This window comes from Mus caroli, chromosome 3, assembly GCF_900094665.2.
Source record: "Mus caroli chromosome 3, CAROLI_EIJ_v1.1, whole genome shotgun sequence".
Classification (NCBI taxonomy): Eukaryota; Metazoa; Chordata; class Mammalia; order Rodentia; family Muridae; genus Mus; species Mus caroli.
Window position 1 is genome coordinate 28,900,879 of NC_034572.1, and position 9,436 is coordinate 28,910,314.

Below are 9,436 nucleotides of genomic sequence, written 5' to 3' on the forward strand. Positions count from 1 at the left end.
AAAAAAAAAAAAAAGAAATTTGTTAACCACAGAAAGGCTTGTAAAGTTAGCTGAAGAATACCAGACCTGGCTTGTGCCTACTTGTAAGAACCAGTTGTTAATATTTGAGGGGTTATGTAAACTGGTTGTTAAATATGGCCAGTTAGAAATTATCCACCTTTGAAAAAACCAAGGAGGAAGTCTGTAGAGGTCATCACTGCTGGCCTTCCCTGCTCGGTCTGAGAGAGGGACAACGCTAGACGTACCTCGGTGTGCACTGAGAGGAGCACTGCTTCAGTTTTGTCTCCTTTTGGTTGTTTGTTTGTATACAGAATCTTACTCTGTAGCTCAGGCTAGCCTTGAACTCATTAAGTCACCCAGGCTACCCTTGAACATGTGAGGATACTCCTAGCTCAGCTTCCCAAGTGCTGGGATTACAGGCACGAGACACTATGCCTGGATAAACATTAGACTGGAAACATACTGAAGATCTAGGGAGATGGCTCAGTTGATACAGTTCAGTGCCGGAACCCGTTGAAGATGTCTGTTAAAGATGTGGTGAACTTGTACTCAGCACTGGGGAGGAGGAAACAGGCTGATCGCTGATGCTCATTGGCCTAGCAACATAGCACCAGAAAGTTCCAGGCTAAACAAAGACCTCATCTCAAAAACAAGGCGCTGAGGAATGACAGTGAGGCTGACCTCTGGCTTCCACGTGCACACATATGTGCACCCAAACACACACATATACACATAAAACCCTCAATGTACCTCCTACATACCAGGCACTATTTTAAATTATGTACTTATTCAGCCCTTGCCATACCTCCGTGGAATTGGGCTGTTACCCTCCTTTGCGTGAACTTGGAAGCAGAAGCACACAGAGTGGAAGTCCTGTTCATTCAGACTCTGTATTTAGGATTTAACCCTGTGAGGCTGACGTCTGTGAACCAGGATAACCATGGACTATGAAGGAGCACTGTCTATGGATGTATAAAGAAGACAAGGAAAAAGATTATGAAACGAAACAGCCAATTTAAACATAGAAAAGGAATCAGTAACTAAGTCCAAAACATAATACATTCCAGAAAGAGGAAGTGGCTAATGATTTCACCCATGCCAGTGGATATAAGATGCCCACTGCACCTCTCCACTCCTGTCCATAGCAAGAGACTCACCCACAGCTCACAAAAGCTTCTCACCCTCCGGATACTTGATCATAAAATGACGTGGTATGTCTCTAACTTGTAAATTAAAAGACATACTTTTATAATGGCTTCTATGAGTCCACATTTTGCCTGAAGATCCATGAAATGCACAAATTCAGATTCTCAGAGTATAACTGGAGGGAGTTTTCTAATAATGGAATTCCATAAAAGTTGTAAGATCCATTTTAGGGCTCTCTTAGACCAGGATTCTTCGTAATGCATTTAAAATGGGATTCTACTTTCAAATCTGTCAGAATCTGTCAGACATGGAATCTTTAAAACAAGTTTGCAGTACACCTGTATTACACATTTCGTGTGTTCTCATGTTTGCTGATTATGAAAGATTTAAACTTTCAGGACAAATGAAGCTTAAAAGCTGCTCAAGAAAACGGTTAGCTTCTCCTATAACTTGAAGATTATGTGCTTTAAATTTTCAAATCTTATTTTGCGTTTCAGTGACTGAATTTCTAGCTTGTACGGTATTTGGCTCCCAGAAAAAGAAAATCTCCATGCTCTCAGGAGATACCTTTTGATAGGAATAACAGTAACCAGACTTCATTTCATGTGCATATGTGAAGTTCTTGAGAAACACCCAAGCATGAAATACATTGTGCACAATGGGGAATTAAAGACTTGCCTCTCCTGGATTCTGTTTGTAGTCATTAGTGTAACACTAGTCTATATTTCAACCTTAGGAGAGAGCCATATACTGAGTAAAGTATATTGGATTGAATTTTTAAAGCCTTTATGACAGTATCAGAAAGTGGGCAACACGTTGCATCCATGAACACCTCACACACAGGCATGTGCTCTACCACCAAGTCATACTTTCAGGCCGACCCTCAGTATTTCTTAGTTTAATAAAGTCGACAATGGAAACAAACCATCACAAAGAATATTTAAATGTTTGCACGGCAAAGTATAAGCTATTTCAACAACAGTAATAGGAAATAAAGGTTATGGATTATTAATAATAAATCAATAAAGTACTGGCTTGGGGAGGCAGTGTTACTTGGTGCTGGTTAGTCACCTGGCAAGCATGAGAAGCTGACTCTTGTTGGCATCATTCCTGTCACATTAAGAATGGAACCTAGAGTTTGTAATAACATTAGGCAAGCATTCATCCTAGCAGAGACTCTGGGTTTGACCCCAAACCTGCAGAAAAACATAAAATGCAATAAGCTCACCTATAATCCTAGCACTTGGGAGGCTAAAGCAGAAATGCCATGAGTTCAAAGCCAACCTGGGTTACACAGTGAGACTGAGACTCCATCTCCACACAAACCAACCAAGCAAAAGTGCTGGCTTACAGATCAAGATGAACAGGAAGCTGCCTCTGATTTGGAAAAGGAAATGAATAGAAGGGCAAGGAAGTATTTGGGCTCCTGGGTCAGTCTAAGAGCATCCACACCTCACTCTGGCGGACATCACCTTCTCCACCACCATGTACTCCCGACACAAACGGAGGCCAGGGTTTGCAGGGTGTAGTAGGATACATGCAGAGCCTGCACAGGGCAGGGCTCAGTTGCTGACACTGCAAATAATGGAATAAATAACACTACAAGTCAGACGCACTTGCTTTCATGATGTCTGTGTGGCAAACTGGAGGTACACACAGCAGTTCCTGAAGTCTGATGGTTCTCCCAAGGGCAAGAAACGTGCACTAACTTTTATGTTCATGAAATTCATTAGGGGAAAGAGTGATATAACCATGGACTTGGTAGGGTTTTTTTGTTTTGTTTTGTTTTGTTTTGTTTTGTTTTGTTTTGTTTTGTTTTGTTTTGTTTTGTTTTGTTTTGTTTTTTACAACAGGATTGGTTGCAATGCTAGCAATTGTATAAGGAAGTTAATCAGAATTCAGAAAGCCAAAAGAAGTCAGTAGATCAATACTCCCAGTAATCAATGAATATTGCTACGAAGGTATGTAAGATGAAAGATCTATTTAATGTTTAAGGTAGACAGGAGTATTTTAGCATACACACGTAGAAAGAATTAATAGACAAAATCACTCCCAAAGTTTAATTTTGAAACACTACTGGCAAAACCTTATGAACAATAATAACTGCTCTATAGGCAAGATGTACTACCGAGTCTTTGCATAACCCCAGGAACTTTGACCTGACTGGGGTGGTAAGGAAATGAAGACAAATCAGAACCAGGAAAACCCACAGAAAAGCTGGGATCGGATGGAACTAGATTCTCTGTTGTAAAAACCATAGCAACCCAGAAACACAGCATTTGTTATATAGAATTCAGTAGAGAGAGAGGTGGGATTATTCTAAACAGCTGGAAAAGGAGGTGGGGTTATAACATACACATAAACAAGAAGGCAGGTATCTAGCTGGATCAAGGAGACAGTTTAGCTAATCTCTGTGAGAGCAGTCTCTGAAGGAAAGCAGTCTTTACCATGTGAACAGCCTGGGGGAGTAACCCTTCTGCACACACGATCAGCATCCACACATGGATCTGAGGGAAGCTTTGCCATTTCCCACAGGTCTGAGGCTCTGGAGCCCTGGTCAAACCAATACCTATGTATCCATACATTGACGAACGACCTCTGCTCCTGACAAGGAGCTGAAATTCCACAAACTGTTTTAAAGGTGAAAAATCATCTAACTCTTTGGAAATACAGGGTCAACCCTCAGAGTCACAGCTACATGTGAAGCAATATTTGTCCCATTTGCTGTGCAGAAATCAGGGTAAGAAGGAGGGACAGAGAGTGGGGACAGGGAAGTCCTCAGGGGGAGTGTCTTTCCTAAATTCTTACAGCTTGGGAATTTGCCAGGGGAAGCAAGCCAGTAAGGAACATCCCCCCATGGCCTCGGCATCAGCTCCTGCTTCCTGACCTGCTTGAGTTCCAGTCCTGACTTCCTTGGTGATGAACAGCAGTATGGAGGTGTAAGCCGAATAAACCCTTTCCTCCCCAACTTGCTTCTTGGTCATGATGTTTTGTCCAGGAATAGAAACCCTGACTAAGACAGGAGATGTGAGACTCTCCTGTCTCCTTTGGGAGGCAGAATTTTTCTGGCTCTACGGGCTCCAGGTTTATTTTGGTACAATCAAGTAATACGATGCTACCTTATTATCCAAACCAACCTGGAACTGAAACCTATCTAAGCCAAAATGTAAGGGTCTTCAGGCCCATCTACACATATTCTGTCCACAAGTTTGAATTAGAGAACCTCAGATTCCACAGAGGCCTCAGCCACCAATCCATCCCTTGTTCATCTTCAGAAATAAGAAACATCAAGCCTCTTGCTCAAGTTTTCACAGTGGCGAATGCCAGAGAGGACTGGAAACCACAGGCTTTGGTCTAAGCAACTTGATGGTCTGATTGCTTTCATCCTTGGTTGTCACTAATCTGTCACTAGTCTGACATCGAGGTTTTTTTCCTAACCACAAGCAAAAGGACACAGCATGCTAAAGAACTAGTTAAATAGAATCAAGGAACTCTATTTACTTTCAAAAAAAAAAGGAAAAAAAAGATAAAAAACTTTTGTTAAATGCTAAAAAGTTCATAATAGTCTAGTCCGTTGATACAAGTTCTTAGGTTTCAATTACAGAAAAGCATTATTGGCAAAGTGCAGGAGCTCTACCCTAATTTGTGATATTACTTTCTTAGACAGAGTGCTTTTGATCTGCCCTTGCACAAAGGAACAAATGTGTAGACTTCAATGCTTAATAAAGTTGAAAGCTTCTCTCTGGGGTAACTGAAATTTTTATCAAAGACATGATAGACCTGGTTGCAGCCACCACAAAGAAGGGCCACATAGAGCCAAAGGGAAAGAAGTTACCCATTACTGGTGATGCAGGGCCCTTGAACATGGCCATATTAATTGGAATCTATTGCATAGGGCATCCCACTGCATGCTGGGCAAATGACCCTGAAAGTGTTGAGTCTCTCCAGTATATATAAAAAAAGTTCAGATGTAAAAATAATCATAGAGATGGCAAATCCTCTATCCCTGAATGGGCACAGCTACCCTGAGATCTGGGTGACCAGAGATTTTCTTTTTTAAATAATGCCCTTTCAGTGAGTGCCCGTATATACATCTTCTTTTTCAACCATTTGAAAACTTGTAATAATTTCACACAGAGCTTTCAGGGCGAAAACATTCTGAAGAATGGCACTAATGAAACATGGCGGCTCTCACACTCTCACTCTTGTGCTTTGGGAAATTTCTGATTAAAAGACGTGTGGACGTTCAAATTGGAATTTCTTTATTGCACCCCAAATGAATAACTTCTGTCCCAATAGCAAATTAGTGAGATCAAAAGCAGGCATAATCCAGGCCTTGCTGTGGGTGCGTCAGGATGAGAAAGCCAGGCACTGTGATTGAAGTCTTGTGCCCTCAGATGTTCACATTGTTCCTGGTGTCAATCGCCGTGTAAAGAGTAATCACCGTATTTGTCTTCAAGTGTGCACTCTCCTGAACAGCATCACAGCTTCTTTCTCCTTTGCTTTATACTATTAAAATGAAGCTGCATAAGATATTATAATATCAGTGACAACCTTAAAACTTCAGATACATTGTCAAGACGCACTGACAGGAACAATCCTTTGTAAGTGTCCCAAATCTTGCCTAATTTTACAAATAAACTGCCTAGAATATAAAAGCAATGAACGCATAAACCTGCCAATCAGAGGATGGATGACCTTTGAAAGTACTGCCCTTTGGGCTAACCTTCACTTACTCTGAGCTACAAGCCCCCAAATTTCAAGTATGTCTGACTGTTCTTCCAAGCCATGTACCCAGACTAAAGAGCTTCCCTGTTTAGATTACATCCAATTTATATTTCCCATGAAGGATCAACAATCATATCAACTGCATTTAAAAAAAATAATTGATGAGTAAAAATTATTTCCAAGTATGCTAGCACATGTCTGAAATCTCAGCACTTGGAGGCAGAGGCAAGAATATTGCCACGTGTTTAAGACCAGCCCAGTCTACACAATCTACACATTGAGTTCCAGGCTAAAAATGTGTATGTGTGTGTGTGTGTGTGTGTGTGTGTGTGTGTATTCAACTAACAATGAAAAGTGTGTGTATTTATGGAATATAACATGATGTTTTACTCTGTGTATACATTAGAGTTCATATTTGTTTATTCCAAATCAAGCTGTTTAACGCTGGTATCAATCCATATGCTTGTCAATTTTTTTGTGATGAGAACATTTAAAATCTTTCAAACAAAAGTTTTCTTTACTAAGTATGGACAAGCACAAGAATCTCTGCATTTGTTCTCATGAACTCAGTGTCCGTGGTGGCCATAAGAGGGCATTCGGTTCCTGGAGCTGGAGTTACAGGTGTTTGTGAGCCACCCCGCCCAGCGTGAGCGATAGGAACAATTTCACGCCCCAAAGATGTTGCAACTCCTCCTTCACAGCTGCTGACAGCTGCTGTTCCATTTCTACACTCAGCTGGGTCCCAGACTCACATTCCTGGATTTCAGCTATTTCATTTAGCAGGACGCCCTCCAGGACTATTATTAGTGTCATTGAAATGGCAGGACTCCCTTCCCCTTAAGGCTGAATAGTATTCCACTGTCACACACACAGTATTTAAAATCCATCCACCACTTCCTATATCTAAATTGTTTCCATTTCTTGACTTTGTGCACAGAGCTGCAGTAAAACATGGGGCATGGCGGTCTCTGCAATTCATGATTTCATTCTGTTGGATAGGTGCCAGTACGGAGACTGCTGATCATATGGTGACTCTATGTTTATTTTCACAGAAACTCCATAGCACTTTGCATAATGACTGTACTAATTTGCATTCTCACAATGATGTTGAAGAATACCTCTTTCTCCCAGTCCTTGCCAATACTTATTATCTTTTGAAGGGCTTTGATTTTGTTTTTGTTTTTTGGGTTTTTTTTTTTTTTTTTTTTTGGCCTGAACTTGCTATACAGCCTACTCTGGCCTCAAACTTTCAGCAATCCTCCTGCTTCAGCCTGCAGAATTCTGGGATTGTAGGTGCTCTCCACACACCTAGCTTGTCTTTTTTGACAAGAGCCATTCTAAGGGAATGGATAAAAAACACATTATATGTACACAATGGCATTCCAGTCTGCTGTAAAAGGAAACAAAATTGTTAGGACCTAGGTAAGATGTTAAATCCTAAGTAACAGGTACCTAGATAGCCTGCCTTTGTAAGGGAACTCTCTCATATGTTTCTGCTGCCAGAAAGAAACATTAGAACATTTAAAAAATTTAAGATTCATTTATTTTATGTATGTGGGTACACAGTCGCTGTCTTCACATACCCCAGAAGAAGGCATCGGATCCCATTACAGGCTATGAGCCACCATGTGGTTGCTGGGAATTGAACTCAGGACCTCTGGAAGAGCAGTCAGTGCACTTAACCTGTGAGCCATCTCTCCAGCCCCCACATTATAACTTTCTAACACAAAGATTGATTACATATTTTGTTATGTTCTTTGCCCTTGGGAACCAATCATGATCGAAGTCAATAGAACTGTTTTGTATAGTTACCCACAATAAGCTTGGACCTGAACCAACCACCCAACAGCACTTCCTGCTCCTGTGTGTAAGTTTTTATAGTTTTTGCCTTTGTAAACTGCCCCTGGGATGGACCTCAACATAAGAGAGACACCTCTACCAAGAAACTAGTTGGAATAAGACTTGACTTTTCTCTTCTTTTCTTTTCTTTTCTTTTCTTTTCTTTTCTTTTCTTTTCTTTTCTTTTCTTTTTTCTCTTCAAGACAGGGTTTCTCTGTGTAGCCCTGGCTGACCTGGAACTCACCCTTCAGACCAGGCTGGCCCCATAACTCAGAAATCCACCTGCCTCTGCCTCCCAAGTGTTGGGATTAAAGGCATGCGTCACCAGTGCCCAGTGGACTAAGACTTTCATTTTGAGTAGTTGTCTAGTAAAGCTTAAGTTCCCAAGATCTACTTGGCAGAAAGAGACATGTCCCTGGATAACTGACATCTGGGTTGGCAAGTTAAGACATGAATGTTAGACAAGTCTATCCTAGTAGGCAAGTTACAACATGAATATTAGACAAGGCAAGTCCCCTGCCACAATCGAATACCTCAACCATTGGAAGCAGGATAAGTGTACAGCAAAGACGTGTTCCTAAGGAAGTCACCTATCCATATATCCTGATTGGTGACATAGCTTGGGACAGATGTTTATGGATTTGGGACCTAAAAACCCTGTAGAAGCTGGGCGGTGGTGGCGCACGCCTTTAATCCCAGGACTTGGGAGGCGAGGCAGGCGGATTTCTGAGTTCGAGGCCAACCTGGTCTATAAAGTGAGTTCCAGAACAGCCAGGGCTACATAGAGAAACCTTGTCTCGAAAAAAAACAAAAAAACAAACAAAAAAACCAACAACAACAACAACAAACCTGTAAAATCTTAACTTAATATCATGGTTCAGTTCCCGAATCTATACTGACCATTGCCCAGGTCCATGGCCCTGATTGACCAGTCCTGAGGTGTATGCTCAATAAACTATTCCTTTCTGAATAAGATCAATGCTCATGTGGTTTGTGAGGTGATTTCTGGACCACAACAAAAACCATGCTATTTTTCACAAAAATGTGTGGAACTGAAGATTAGCATATTAAATGATGTAAGTCAGACTCAACTTTCTCTCACTTGTAGGTGGTTTATTTTATAAATGCACATAATTGTGTGTGTGTGTATATGACAGTAAAGTAGATGCAAAACTGTCTAGGGAAACAAAGTGGACTCTAAAGGTCCTTGGGGAGACAGTAGTGGGGATAGGGAAGATGTCCAGAGTACATAACACACTCATATGACATGTTTCCAATGAAACCCAGTACAATGAATATAGACAAAAAATAAAGACACTGTACTCTAGGCAAAGAGAGTAAGTGGTATCAGGCAGGAAAGAAGGCAAACTCCATCACAGTTGTGTCACTGACTGACTGAGAGAGCTTCCAAGCTATGAACTAGGAAAAGAGTTTGCCCCCGGAAGGGGAGCTGCAGAGCTGTCAAGGGGAGGGCCAGCAGCAGCTGGAATTCACGAAGCAGACTACCAAAGAGGATACTTCACCAGAGAGCTCCATCTCAGGGACCATGGAATGCTTCTTATTTTAGATGGATGCACACAGGAACTCAGAGATGCCAAGAAAGGACACTTTGGATTAGAGATGTGACCCTCAGCCAGCTCCTGTACCCAGTGCTTGCTTGAGCATACTTCATAACCCACACAGCACAAGAAAGAGCACACACAGGAACTCTGCCACAGAAGGA